Raw genomic sequence first — 15,299 nt, 5'->3', positions numbered from 1 at the left:
TTTTGCTTTGCCTGCAATTTGGGGGTTTTCGAAATTGAGGTCAAAATCAGCAAATTGAACCTCTTTCACTTGCAGAAATTTGGGGCTTTTGTGAAGATTGGCCAATTAGATGCACATTGAAGCGATTGGAGTGCATAAAAATTGGGGATTTTCAGATTGGAGCGTGCAATTGGGCATTACAGCTGCGATTTGTCGCGTATGTATACACATTGTGTGTAATTGGACAATTTGGTGCACGTTTACACTTGCTTTGATTTGCAGGCATACATTTGCACAGGACATTTGGTTGCCTGGCAGTGCACATTGGTGCTTGGTTTGCTTGCAAATATATTTTGTTGACATGGCACAGAAAGAAAGATAGATTTTATTAACGTCTTCCAAAAGACCGAACTCGGCCTATGAGACAAATCGGAGTACCTGTATGGGGTATCCTCTGTCATCCCAACAAAATGAAAAAGTACTGAACAAAAAAAAAAGCTGAATCTGGGTGTGCAGGGGATGGAGCTCTACTACTAGGAGAATGCAAAGCTATATGCATGGAGTATACAATCATGATATGCAACCTAGCTAGCTCCATCCTGTACCATACTGGGGATATAAAATGGTATACATCAGTGAAGGGGGTGTCCACAGCTCCCTGAAGAACACGCCTGGGTGTGCTCTGAAGCGAGCCAGTCGCTCCACACCCTCTCTGTGAAACTGAGCTCTGATCTCTGTCATCTCTCTCTGGTATAGGCGTGGTGTCCGAAAGCCAGGTGTCCTCTGTCTCCTGCGGGCTCTAAGTGTCTCTGCTCTCTGGAGAGTAATTCCCTGCCGTATAGGGGCTGGGAGGGGGATGGATCTCTGAAAAAATGTAGTAATCTGTGTCTGTCGCCCCCCCTCTGGAGCTGTCTGAGCATGTAATAATGTCTCTCTGTGGCGCTGTATGTCTAGAATGAATCTCCCCAGTATGCGCTGGTCTGCTGCCTCAAAGATCTGGCGTAGGGAATGTGGCTCTCTGAATAAAATGGGATATCTCTCTTTGATGGCTGTATATGCTCTGCATCTGCATACATAATGCTCCTCACTCTCCACCTCCTCTCTGCACAATCTACATACCCTCTCCTCTCGGGGGATCCGTGCTGCTCTGCCAGTCTCAATCTCCAATCGGTGTGATGAAACTCTGAGCTGACCAATAGCCACTCGGGAGCCGTGTGGTAAAAAGCCCTCCATGTATCTAGGCCTCTCTATAAATCCATCATCAGTGATACTCATGAAGTGATCTCTGTAGTATAGCATCTTCGGTGGAAGAGGCTGTGTAGGCGATATCCATGTCTCTCGTGTATAGAGCTGCCATAGATCCTGAATCAGTACTCTGTTCCTCTCACTATGAGAGAGACGGATATGTGGTGCATCCCTGTCATACTGGAATGGTGGTAGATGATCCATGTCTAGGCCATGCTGTGAGAACCAATGTGTGACCTGTGCATACCATGATCCTCTGTCTCCTACCTCAGCCAGCTGTCTAGATGCCTCAAAAGCTCTGTATGACAATCTGTCCTGTGGCATCTCTCTGAATCTATCTAGCAGGCATATAGTCTGAAATATGGCCTCTACCATCATAGGAGACGCAACAAACTCTGCTCGGATAATGTCATGAGGTACTGACGGTTTGCTGCGTATCATGCGTGCCATCATGAGGGCCTGTGGTCTCTCTATCTGTGTCCACCAATGGGTAGCAAGGCTTGGCGCCCATACCACTGCTCCATACACCAATGCCGGTGTGACTAATGTGTCAAATAGCCACCCCTTCGTCCGGGGCTCCTGAAAATGCGCCTGGTGGCACTGTCTCTCTAGCATAGCCAATGCTGCATATCCCCGTGTCAATCTAGCTCTGGCTGCTGAACCCATGGTGAAGCGTGTGGCTGCTGCAGAGAAGGTAACCCCTAGGTACACGTATGATGTCACCACCTCCACCTGGCATCCTGCGAGAGTGAATGTCAGCTGACTCCTGCCCTATCTCGATGTATGAAAGACCATAACCTTGGTTTTCCCAAGGTTCACAGTAAGACCCCTCTGTGTGCAGAAATCATCGAGTGCATGTAGATGCTACAGACCACCTGGAGACTCAGACACTAATACAATATCATCAGCATAGAGCATAATATGAACTGAGGTACCTGCTAAATCAACTCCATCTCCGCCTCCCCGTGTAATGAAGTCAACCACCTCATCAATGTATAACCCAAATAGCGTGGGGGAAAGTGGGCATCCTTGTTTCACACCAATGGTGCTAGCAATAGTCTCGGACATACCTCCTGGACATCTGACTCGCCCAAAAACCTGCTCATACAATGCATAGATGCCCCATGTCATATCTGCTGGTATGCCAAGACACTGCAGGCGCTGAAAGAGCCTCTCTCGTGGTACTGTGTCAAATGCCTTGCGGAAATCCACAAAGCAGCAATAGAGCTTTCTCTTCCTCACTCTGGCCTGATCAATCATACATCTCAAAGTGAATACATGGTCAGTGGTAGAGAAAGCTCTCCTGAAGCCTGCCTGCCCTGATGAGCGTAAACCTGCTCGCTCAGCATATAAGCTAAGCTCTTGCTCCAGCACTGCACCATAGAGTTTGGCTAGCACGTGGCCAACCATAACCGTCCTGTAGTTGCTCGGATTGAGCATATCCCCTGTTTTGTGAATCGGCACAATGGTGTGCATCGTCCACTCCGCAGGCAAACCCTCTGCTAGTGCCCTGTTAAACAGGTGTGCAAGAAAAGGAGCTAAAGAATCTACTGCATATATGAGATGCTCACCCTGTAGGCCCATATGGTCAGCGGCCCGTCCATGCTGTAGGCGGCGGATAGCTTCCTGTACCATCGAGTGGGTAAAGAAGCTAGCTGAGTCGAGGCTCATGTGGCTGAGGTATAGGTGGCTGCTGTGGGACATGGTATAGGCCCTCTGCATATGTGTGCCATGTCTGTGGGTCTGCAATAGGTGTCAGGGTCCGGGGCTCTCTGAAGTGCCGCCATGAGACAGGGCTATCTCTACTCACGAAGAAATGAAAGATCTCTAGCTCCTGTATCTCTGCGAAGGCCCGCCTTTTGCGGCGAGTAAGTCTCGTCATCATACCATCTGTTCTGGGGCATAGTCCCAAGTCTCACAGGCTCTCCTGAGTGTACACGATGTGGGAAGCTCTGTAATGCAGCCGTGTGTAGGAGTGATGCCAGCTGGGCTGTAATGGTATCCATAGGTGCCAGGGGATCCATGAGTAGGAGCCCATCCTCTACTCTGCTAGTGTATATGTCTGCCATGTCATGTGTGAAGTAGATGGTAGTGTGTGGCGTCGGTATGTGGGGGACTGGTGATACTGGTGATCCGGCTAGTGAAAATGCCAAGTATGTATGATCTGCCCCAATAGGACGAGGTGGAATGGAGAATGAGGTGACAAGCTGTGATGCCTCCAAAGACCCCATAATGTAGTCTACCACCGTGCCTCCGGTCCGTGTATGACCCCCATGTGGGAAGCATGTCAGCCCTCCTGATCGCGGCCACTGTAGCATCCCGTTATAAATAACGAGACGATGCCTGGCTCCCAACTCTAGTAAGTGGTCCCCATAATGTCCTCTGTCTGGTCTAGTGTCCTCTGATGCCCGACTAGCCCCTATCTCCTCTGGATCCACAGGGTGGAGGATCTCCATGTCATCATAGTCATACACCTCACACTGTCTGCTCTGTGTGTGGGCATTGAAGTCGCCCGTAAGAAATACTTCCCCTAGTGTAGAATAATGCATAATCTCCTCTGACAGACAAGTGTATGGCGAGGCTCCTGTCTCCTCCTCCTGTGGCATGTCCTCTGTAATGACATAGGAGGATCCTGATGGAGAAAAGTAACATAAAGCTATGTATATAACCCTGTCCTGTGAGAGCTGTAAGCTGATCCACATGTATCTGGCCTCTGGATCGTGTGCTACCACTCTCAGTCTCCCCTCTAGCTCCCGTCTGAATAGGACTGCTACTCCCCCCGACCCTCTCGATGTACCCTGGCGTGTGGTCCTCCTGTATGCTGACTCCCACTGGAATCCCTCTACTCGAGGTACCCCTCTCTCTGGGCTCTGATGTGTCTCTGTCAGAAGTATGATGTCTCTCCCCACCATAACATGCTCCAGTCGTCCAGGCTGCACCCATAGTGAACCATTACAGTTCCATACTGCCATGTGTATCTCTGTCAGTGGCCTGGTCTGTGTCCCACAGAATGCTACAGATGTATTTGGTGTGCTCACCCAGGAGGACAAGCTGGATGGATCTAACTACTCCCTCTAGAGTTTCATGATCCGTAATTTGCTGGTAGCCAAAGGGCTTTGGGGCATCGTGTGTGGTGATGACACACGCCCACTTACCATATAGCCAGCCACGCCTCAAAGGGGAGGTGCTCAAAGAGCTCCTGATGTAGATCCTGCTCCCACACAAGAGCAAAAGAGATGGGACTCTAGAGATGCACAGGCCATGTCATTGATAGCCCTTTCAGTGAAAAGGACTATTATTCCGCACATTCGTTCATGCAAGACATCGAAGCTTGCATGGGACACATTGGAAGCAATGTATCAGGTACGCAATGAGGCAAGAGTTGCCTACTTGAAGAGGCAATTGGATCTTCTTTCTATGGATGAGGGTGACTCCATGGCAGATCATCTCACCAAAGTGAAAGATTTGCAGGAACAATTGCTCAACATTGATGAGGTTATCCCAGACAGACAGATGGTCACCAACACTCTTCATTCTTTACCGCCTTCCTACTTGGGCTTTCACCTCTCTCTCAACCTCTCAATAAGAGGAGGTGGTGATCCCGTCACTTTTGAAGAGCTCGTGGGTTTACTCTTACAGGAAGAGCAAACAAGAGCAAACTTATCGAGCAACCGTGGTGGAGAAAAGGCATTTACAGCCAAGGATAAGGGTAAAGCAAAGAGCTTTAGGCATGGGGGACAACAGTCTAGCAAGGCTGGTCATGGACAGCCCTCTTCTAGTGGTGAAAAGTCTGACAAAGGGGATGCAAACAAGCCCAAAAAGAAGGGCAAATGTCCATACTACCATAAGCCTGGACACTACATCAGTGAATGTAGGAAGCGGATTGCAAAAGAGAAAAGGAAAGAAGCAGGCAATGCAGTAGCAGACTCTTCTGATGACAAAGCACAGCAATCAGCTAATGTAATCCAGGAAGAGTACACTTTTTTGGTCACATGCACTAGTGACACACCAAGTGCTTCAGACACTGATATGTCTTGCATTGCATCTGACAGACAGCATGCATCATGGTATTTTGATAGTGGTGCTTCCCACATCACTTCATGCAAAGATGTATTTCAGCACTTGGTTTATGCTTCAAATGGCCGCAGTGTATCATGTGCAGATCATACCACATATCCAGTAAAGGGAATTGGTCATGTCATACTTATTGCAGCCAATGGTGCCAATATATGTATGAAAAATGTATTGTATGTTCCAGGGATAAAGAAAAATCTGCTCTCCGTCTCAGCCATAAACGACCAAGGTTTAAAAGTTGAATTTGAAGATGGGAAGTGTTTGGTAAAAGACCCATCAAAGCGTTATGAAATAATCACTTCTGGAACACGATACAAAGGCTTGTATAAGCTGGACAGCTATGACAAGCGCACTTATGATGCAAATACAATGGCTCCCCACACTCCTGCTATGCATGATGCAGAGCTATGGCATGCTCGTTTTGGGCATGTAAATTTTCAGAGTTTGATGCTTTTGCAGAAGCATCATATGGTTGATAATATGCCGCCTCTTGAGTCTCCACCAAGACATGTATGTGGGGTGTATTTTGGAAAAAATGCAACGAAAACCATTCCCCAAAGATGGTGGAGCTATTAGAGCTGAAAGTAAATTACAGCTCATACATAGTGATGTATGTGGTCCAATGCAGACACCATCCATAGGGGGGCATCTTTACTTTGTCACATTCATTGATGACTACTCCAGGTTTGCTTGGGCTTACCCTTTGAAAGCGAAAGTAGATGTGTTTACATGCTTTCGACACTTTGTAGCAATGGCTGAAAATGTGTGTGGATGTAAAGTCCAAACACTCCGCTCAGATAGAGGTGGAGAATACATGTCAAATGCATTCAATGATTATATGCTTCAAAAGGGCATCAAACACCAATGTACTATGCCTTATACACCGCAATAGAATGGTGTAGCTGAAAGGAAAAATAGATCTCTCATGGAGATGGCAAGATGCATGGTGAAAGCACAAAAATTGCCTCACAAATTTTGGATGGAAGCTATAATGTGTGCAACTCATGTGTTGAACAGGTGTCCAACAAAAGCTTTGAAAACCATAACACCGTTTGAGGCTTGGTATAGCTGAAAGCCAACAGTGGATTATATGCGTACATTTGGGTGTTTGGCATATGCACATGTGCCAGAACAACTCCGAACAAAGCTAGATGACAAAGCAATTAAATGCATTTTTGTGGGCTACAGCAATGAGAGCAAAGGATACCGTCTTTATAATCCAGCTACATGAAGGATTTTTGTCAGTAGAGATGTGGTATTTGCTGAAAATTCAGAACAGCCCATGGTCAGCTTGTATAAAAGCAATGATACAGGCATACAGGACATGTTTGATGCACTTTTACCCATTGCAATTAGGGGGGATTCAGATCAGCCAGCCCCTACACAAGAAAATCCACATGTAGAACATGTGGACCAGCCAGCCATTCAGTCCCCTTATATGGAAGAAGTGGAAGATCTTGTCAGGGAAGAGCAAACAGCCATAGACACAGCCAAGTTAGTGCCAAGATGGTTGCTGAAAACTTTGCAAGAAAGCAAACTTGCAGCTCCACTCACAGGTATAACAAGGGCTAGTTCCAGCCATGCTTTGAATGTACATCGTGGGGAGTCTGCATTCGCAATGGGTGGTCTCTTTGATTCAGAAGAGCCTTCTTCTTATGAAGAAGCACATGAGAATGAGCATTGGTTGCAAGCTATGCAAGCTGAAATTTCTTCTATCATGAAGAACAATACATGGGATCTTGTGGAATTGCCTAAAGGCAAGCATGTAATTGGAACAAAGTGGGTGTACAAAGTCAAAAGAAAGTCTGATGGTACTATTGACAGGTACAAAGCAAGACTTGTGGCTAAAGGCTACTCCCAGAAAAAGGGAATAGATTATGAAGAGACTTTTGCTCCTACTTCGAGAATGACCACAATAAGATCAGTGATTGCATTGGCTGCCCATAAAGGATGGAAAGTGCATCAATTGGATATCAAAACCGCATTCTTAAATGGGGATTTACAAGAGGAAGTATATGTAAATCAGCCCATTGGTTTTGTAGTTCCTGGTGAGGAACATAAAGTATGCAGGTTGCACAAAGCATTGTATGGGTTAAAGCAAGCTCCAAGAGCTTGGTATGATAAGATACATGCTCATCTAACCAGCCAAGGTTATGAGAATAGTCCAGCTGAAAGCACATTGTATGTGAAGAAAACCGATGCCGATATTCTCATAGTCATCTTGTATGTAGATGACATGCTCATTACAGGTACAAGCAAAGCACAAATTTCAGATTTCAAAGCTGATTTGAAAGCTGAATTTGATATGTCAGATTTGGGGCCTTTACACTACTATCTCGGCATACAGTTTATGCATACAGATGATGGCATTATTATGCAGCACACTAAATACATAAAAAGTTTGCTAAAAAGGTTTCACATGGATGAATGTAAGCCCATTTCTACTCCGGTAGAACCGAGTGTACGGCTTACTATGCATGATATTGGAGAGCCTTTTGAGGCCGGCATTTACAGCCAAGCAGTGGGATGCCTCATTTACTTGTGTAACATGAGGCCAGACATATCTTTTGGGATGTCTTTGTTGAGCAAATTCATGCACAGCCCAGGCACAGAGCATTGGCAAGCAGTCAAACGCATTTTTCGCTATCTTAAGGGTACCCTGGATCTTGGTTTGTTCTATCCCAGGGGGGGCAGCTTGCAGCTTTATGCATACAGTGATTCAGATTAGCCTGGTGATTATGATACTAGGCAATCCACCAGCGGGAATTGTTTTTTTCTTAGCAGTTTATGCATATCTTGGTTGAGTAAAAAGCAACCCACTGTTGCTACATCTACTTGTGAGGCTGAGTACAGGGCAGTCTTTACAGCTACAGTAGATTGTGTATGGTTGAGGAGACTATTGGCTGATCTTCGTGAGTATCAGCAGACACCCACCACCATTCTCACTGATAGCCAGAGTGCTATGGCCGTGGCACGAAATCCAGTATTTCATGCACGTACCAAGCACATAGAGATTCATTATCACTATGTCAGAGAGAGGCTACATGCAGGGGAGATCAGTTTATCTTATTGCCCTACACAGGATAATGTTGCAGATCTATTCACAACGGCTTTACCTCGAGAAAAGTTTGAAGCTTTCCGCAAAGCTTTGGGCTTACTCTCATACAGAGAGTGATCTGCTACCTTGTACAGGTTCACACTTCCACTACAAGGGGGATTTGTAGGCATATGCTCACTTATGGTAGTGCTATGTGTGAACAGGGCTTAATCAAGGGCACTTTTTCCATGTGGTTTTTCCCCTTGGACATCAAGTGTGAAAGGACACTCTAACATATAATATTTTGTACTTCTATATTATATGGATGTGGCACACATGCAAGAGTTGACTTGCATTTTGTGGATACCACACTTTTGGCTCTCTCTCTCTCTCTCTCTCATTTCTGTGTGTGAGCTTCTCTACCCTGCACCTAACCCTAATGTGCAGGTTTGTGTGTGTGAGTGTGTGAGTCCAACACCCAACACCATTATGGAAAAAAAAAAGAGAGAGAGGGAGGGAGGGAGACAATGCTCAAAGAGTGAGAGTATTGCACGACTTAATGATATGATTAGATTGATAGAAGTGATTTTCACTCACCAAGGACAATGCTTATGTAGGCTTGCAGCCTTATCTTTTGACCCACACAAATATCAAACTCTAATAAGTGTATGCCACATGGAACACTTATCTTATCCACTTATAAAGTGTGTTCACACCATCTAGCACTTTAACCCTTTTAGGGGCTGTTCACACACACACACATAAACAAGGGTTCACACACATGAGACTCCGAATCCCAACAGACCTAAGGTGGAATCTTCAGGGTGAGTACATAACATTCCAAAGGCTAGCTTCATGCCTAGTTGTGAAGAATCTCGAGCAAAAGACATATTTGCAACTATCCAATACCAAGTTCAACAAAAGACTGGATTTTCACACCCTTGAAGAGAAAATATGCTACCACATGGGTTCAACATTTCACGCAAGAAGACAACAAAATCATACTTGCAAAAGCAATTGGGAGGGAATGTCATAATTGTGACTTGAGCTCTTTTATTATTATTATTTTATTTCAAGAAAGGACACTTTCTGAGAGGTCATGACCCAAGCAATGGGTCACCTGAAAAGAGAACTATTCATTCATGAATCACAAGAGGCATTACTATTCAATTGAAAACTTTCGCCCTCTATTTAATAGAGGCTTTGAGCATCCATGCAACACAACTCGACTTCCAGTCATAACTCCTTATTTTCAGCTTTAACTCTTTAATCATGCTTAGTAAAATAAAAAACTTTGAACACACCAGTATCGACGGCTTCCCCGAAATAAGCAACTCACTGCATGTAATTGCTCCGGAGCTAGTCACCACAAGGTCTGTAGCTGAGTATGCCAGCTTCATATCATTTAGAAACCTAGCATCACAAATAGTTTTTCATAAATGTTAACAAATTTGGGTAGAAGCAAAAATACTTTACGTTTGAAATTTCACCAAGGTAAAACACAGAACTACAGAATGAACCAGAATTATTATTTTTTTGAAAGACGAATGAAACCTGCCATTGAAAAGCTTTGTAAGATGAGATTATGATTCATAGTTGATTTCGTACGTCGTACGGCTGAAACCGTACGTACTTGCCGTACGGTACGGTACCGTACGGATTCGTACGATACCGTGCGAAATGTTTTTTTTTTGGCGTGGAGCAATTTCAGTCTTCTAGAGAGCCATTCATCGCCCTTTGCAGCCTATAGGGAGCTGTTTGTCAGGAGCGTGTGCACTTGCCGTTGCCATATTAGGCAAGCGATCATATTGCCTGATGAGGAGGAGGCAATCTTCATGGAGCTCTATAGTGAGCTTGTGCCGCAGCACCAGGAGTCAGCATGGACGGGGCCGAGTAGTTGGAGTTCATAGGCCTCCGCCTTTGACATCGGCAAAGGGTGGCCTTCGCACATATGTGAGGCGGGGATCCTCGAGCTCCAATCCCCGCCTTCATGATGATATTCCATTTCCCCCTCATGATGATACCCCACTGCCTAGAGAGCCCTGGTTTGATGATGATGGCAACCTACTTAGCGAGAATGATCCCCAGAGTGTCTCGTCCACCTTCGAAGAGTCCTTTTCAGAGAACTCTCTTGATGGACACTCTAGTAGTGATCATGTTGATGATCATGCAGATGTTGGTGATGATGTAGACTTTTGATATGTTACAGCTCTCTAGGCATTGGGCATCTATCTCCTTCTAGCCCATCGATGATGTATTGTAGTATGTAGTATCATGTATGTACGCATGTTGGCAGTCGCCCATGCCATGAGTTTTTGGCCTATCCATTTGTAGCAATTTTGTACTCTAATGGCATGATGACATTATGTTCATGGTTCTACTATTTTGTAACTTCTTGTCTACAATTTTTAAGTTTAGGAAGTATTTTTTTTTTAAACGTACTAATATCGTACCGTACCTCAAAAAATTTTAAGGTACCAATTAGTACCGTATTTTATCGTACCGTACCGTATCGTACCTTTCGTACTAACTAACCATGTTATGATTGAAAAGTGAGTGACGTAATAAGTCACTTCATACACTCTAAAAGAGTGTGTTCACACGCGGGAAAAAAAACCCTTCAGTGTGAAGGTAAAAGGTGCACCGGTGTCCCTAGTTCACATGGTCACTACTGTAAATCTCACAAATCCTCCCCATGGTGTTTATGTGAACGTGTACACAAATCTAGCAAATCAATCTCTAAAAGATAGTAAGCCTAAAGCTTTTCAGAAAGCTTCAAACTTCTCCTTTGGCAGTGCCTTGGTGAACAGATCTACAATGTTGTCATGTGTAGAGACATAAAAAAGGCTGATCTCTCCTGCATGCATCGCCTCTCTCTAACATTATGGTAGTGCACCTCAATGTGCTTAGTACGAGCATGGAAAACTAAATTCCATGCCACAGCGGTAGCACTCTGACGATGAGTGAGAATGGGTGTAGCTGATTCTGATCCCACAAGAAAATATGCCAATAGTCTTCTAAGCCATACACACTCAACTGTTGGCTATAAATGTTGCCTCTGTACTCAACTTCACAAGATGAAGTGGCCATTGTTGGTTGCTTCTTGCTCGACCAAGATATGCATGAAAAGAAAGCAGTTACCACTAATGGACACTCGGGTGTCAAAACAATCAACCCAATCTAAATCGCTAAAAGCATGCAGGTAAATATTGTTGGAGGTGGCAATTTGTGTAGCTACCCTTGGGTTGTCGCATGACCGGAAGAGGTGGATTATCCCATATGCAAGAGCATGGGAAGTCGAAGAGACATATATAGGGTGTGGTGGCACCTTGTCATAGATATCTCCTCCGGCCGGGTTTTGGGGGGGAGCAATGACTGGGAGATGGGAGCCCAACCACCGACGTTGCTCAGTGCCTTGGGGTGGTGTGCGTGTTGTTGCTACATGACTTTGACGTGGTATCAGAGCTTGGCATGTGTGGTCCCAGGCAGTCCTAACCTCTGTTTGATCGAGGTGCTCAAATTGAAGGAGGGTGTTGGAGGTGGCAATTTGTGTAGCTACTCTTGGGTTGTCGCATGACTGGAAGTGGTGGATTATCCCATATGCAAGACCATGGGAAGTTAAAGAGCCATATATAGGGTGTGTTGGCACCTTGGCATAGATATCTCCTCCGGTCGAGTTTTTGGGGGAAGCAACGGTTGGGAGATGGGAGCCCAGCCTCACTGATGTTGCTCAGTGCCTTGGGGTGGTGTGCGTGGTGCTGCTGCATGACTTTGACAAATATCACCCCCCCTGGCATAGAACAATCCAAGAGACTAGGTGCCCTATAAGTACCTGAAGACACTCTTCATAGCCTGTCAATGCTTAGATCTTGGGCTAGGCATGAATCTACTTAGCTCGGACACACCATACTGAATGTACGGTCTCATATTGCACAAGTAAATCAAGCATCCAACAGCCTGGCTGTAAATCATGGTATCAAATGATTTACTAGCATCATGAAGGCTCAGCCTAGCATTTGGTTTCATCAAAGTGGAAACGGGCTTACAGTCCTTAAGTTTAAACCTCTTCAAGAGCCCTTTTATGGGCTTGGACTGCAACATAACAATGCCATCTATTGGAGTGGAGACAAAGGTAGCAACACACACACATGCAGCAAGCAAGCAGAGATTCAAAGGAACACAAAACTCAAAGTAGATTAATGAGAATAAGAAGTTCGAGTGAAGTGCCATGATAAGCTCACTTACACACTCACTCATAAGAGTGTACACATGCTCGAGGGGAAAAACTCCTACGGAGGAAAAAAGTACCCCGGCCCATTATTAGCCTACATCCACACATCATTGCCATATAAATGGCTACAAATCCCCTCTGTAGTGATGATGTGAACATGCACGAGGATCATGTGGCTAATCAACATATGGCAATAAGTCCAAAGCTTTGCAAGCTAACTTCTCTTGTGAGAAAGCCTTCGTGAATATCTACCACTTTGTCGTGTGTAGAGATATAAGCCAAGCTAATCTCGCACTGAGCATCTCCCTAACATAATGATAATGAACCTCAATGTGCTTTATGTAAGCATGAGACACTTGGTTCCTCACAATTGCCAATGCACGCTAGCTGTCAATGAAGATGGAGGTGGGGGGCCGCTGTCCAACACCAAGATCTGTCAAAAGGCGTCTTAGCCATACACACTCCATAGTCGCTATAAAAGCTATCTTGTACTCAACTTCACAGCTCGAAGTGGCCATCGTTGGTTGCTTCTTGTTGAGCCATGATATACATGAATCACCAAGATGAAAGCAAAAGCTACTAGTTGACACTAACGTGTTATAACATCCAGCCCAACCAAAGTCAATGAAAGCATGCAGATGAATATCAACCCCCTTAGCATAGAATAGCCCATGGAACTAAGTGCCCTATAAGTATCGAAATACTCGCTTGGCGCAGCTTGCCAATGCTTACATCCGGAACTGTGCATAAACTTGCTTACCTAGGAGACCCCAAACCGAATGTTTGGCCTCGTATTGCATAGATAGACGAGGCACCCAACAACCTACTCATAAAGTGATACATCAAATGGTTCACGTGCATCCTAGAGACTAAGCCTAGCACCTATCTCTACTGGTGTAGCAGCAAGCTTACATTCTTTAAGACCAAACCGTATATGTAGTCTCTGTATGTATGTGTGACAACCAGTCCAAAATTGGCCCAAAAAGGGCGCCCAAAGGCCTCAATTAAAAGCCTTCCAAAGGCCTAAAAAAGGCCTTTTAACCAGGTCGGGTTGGCTGGCTGACCAGGGCCAGGTGACCTGGTATTAGTGGGGGCCAGCACTATATAAGCTTGTGCCGCTCCTCTCCAACATAACCATCCACACTTGATCAAGCCAGCGCTCCTCCCCCTGCACAACAGCAGCAGCCCGACAACCATTCGCATATCAGCAGTCAGCTCTCGTCCCTACGCACCACATCTCTGCACCAGCCCAACTAATCACATCAACTGACGTCATCAACTAGACTTCGGCTCAGCATACTATTGCAGCAGCCATGCTATCACCGCAAGGCAACCTGCATCATCATCCACCAGCAGCGTTCTCACCTCTTGCTTCATCATTGAATCATCATCAATCGGCGCTCTACCACCCTGTGCAGCACACCTCTGCAGTGTTTCTGCTCCCTCAGTATTCAGTAGCACACCTACATCTACTGCAGTCCTGCATTTGCAGCCTTCTACCTCTAATTTGTGGCATTGATCCAGTACAACCCAAACTCAAAAGACTCTACAAAAGACGAAGACACATGATCTACACCTGCAACAACCAACCCTACTCAAAGCCAAATACTTCATCATGTTCCTCTTCACCCAATTACCATCTTCTTCATCTTCTCTCATGGTCCCCTTTTGGCCTCAGAGGGGGGGTTTGACAACCAGCCCAGAATTGGCCCAAAAAGGGATCCCAAAGGCCTCAATTAAAAGCCTTACAAAGGCCTTCAAAAGGCCTTTTTATCAAGTTGGGTTGGCTGGCGGACCAGGGCCAGCCGACCTGGTATTAGTGGGGGGCAGCACTATATAAGCCGGTGCCCCTCCTCTCCAACATAACCATCCACACTCAATCAAGCCGGCCCTCCTCCCCCTGCACAACAGCAACAGCCCAGCAACCATTCGCATATCAACAGCCGGCTCTACTCCTTGCACAGCACATCTCTGCAGCAGCCCGGTTGATCATCACAATCTACACCAACCAACATCATCAGGCAGCCGTCAGCTCAGCATACTATTGAAGCAGCCAGGCTATCAACGCAAGGCATGAAAGAAAGTGAAGCAAATAGAAAACACAGGTGTAGGCCGAAGTACAAGACCTGTAAATGCTGGAAATTGATGTTTATTGCTGAAATCTGAGCACGAGGGAAGCCCGTAGGTGCTGTACAATGGTAAGAAGCAGTAGCAGCTACTGATGACCTCAAGTGAATGCTAAAAAATGAGATGAACTGGGGGAAAGGGGGTCAGCCCTTATATACTCCCCAAGAATGCTGGTCAGCTAGCTGTAGCAGGCCGACAACAGCACAGTAGCATAAAATGCTATGAAATGCTGAAAAATACCTTAAAAATGGTAGAAAAATGCTATCTGCTAAGATATGCCAATGCACGGCCTCATAATTGGCAAATACAAGCATGAAAATGGTGATGTAGACCATCTGGAGATGATATGATCCAACACCGCCTCTTCAACGCCAGAGGGGCGGTCCAATACCAACACGCTGAAGTAACACCTCCATAGTAGCTCTCGGAAGTGGTTTGGTGAAGAGATCAGCCACATTGTCCTTGGTAGAACAGTAGGCCAGTCGAAGAAGTCCCAACTCGATCCAGTCGCGTACAAAATGATAATGCACTTCAATATGCTTGGATCGTCCTCGTATCACAAGATTTTGTGCTAGAGCAATAGCACTTTAAGAATCCGAGAAAATA

General features: G+C 45.6%; 1 pseudogene across 1 annotated transcript in view; it reads right to left on the bottom strand.

Annotated features, from left to right (window-relative positions):
* Nucleotides 1-15,299, bottom strand: part of LOC147624171 (uncharacterized) — a 109,306-nt pseudogene that overhangs the window by 53,966 nt on the left and 40,041 nt on the right. The window contains exon 2 of the transcript XR_015269061.1: nucleotides 9,640-9,748. The product of XR_015269061.1 is annotated as an uncharacterized LOC147624171 (transcript). The remainder of the gene's footprint in view (nucleotides 1-9,639; nucleotides 9,749-15,299) is intronic.

Source organism: Cibotium barometz, chromosome 25 (genome assembly GCF_041138505.1).
Source record: "Cibotium barometz isolate CiBa-2024 chromosome 25, ASM4113850v1, whole genome shotgun sequence".
Taxonomy (NCBI): domain Eukaryota; kingdom Viridiplantae; phylum Streptophyta; class Polypodiopsida; order Cyatheales; family Cibotiaceae; genus Cibotium; species Cibotium barometz.
Note: the sequence above shows the minus strand (reverse complement) of the source record. Positions and strands in the feature narration are given on the sequence as shown.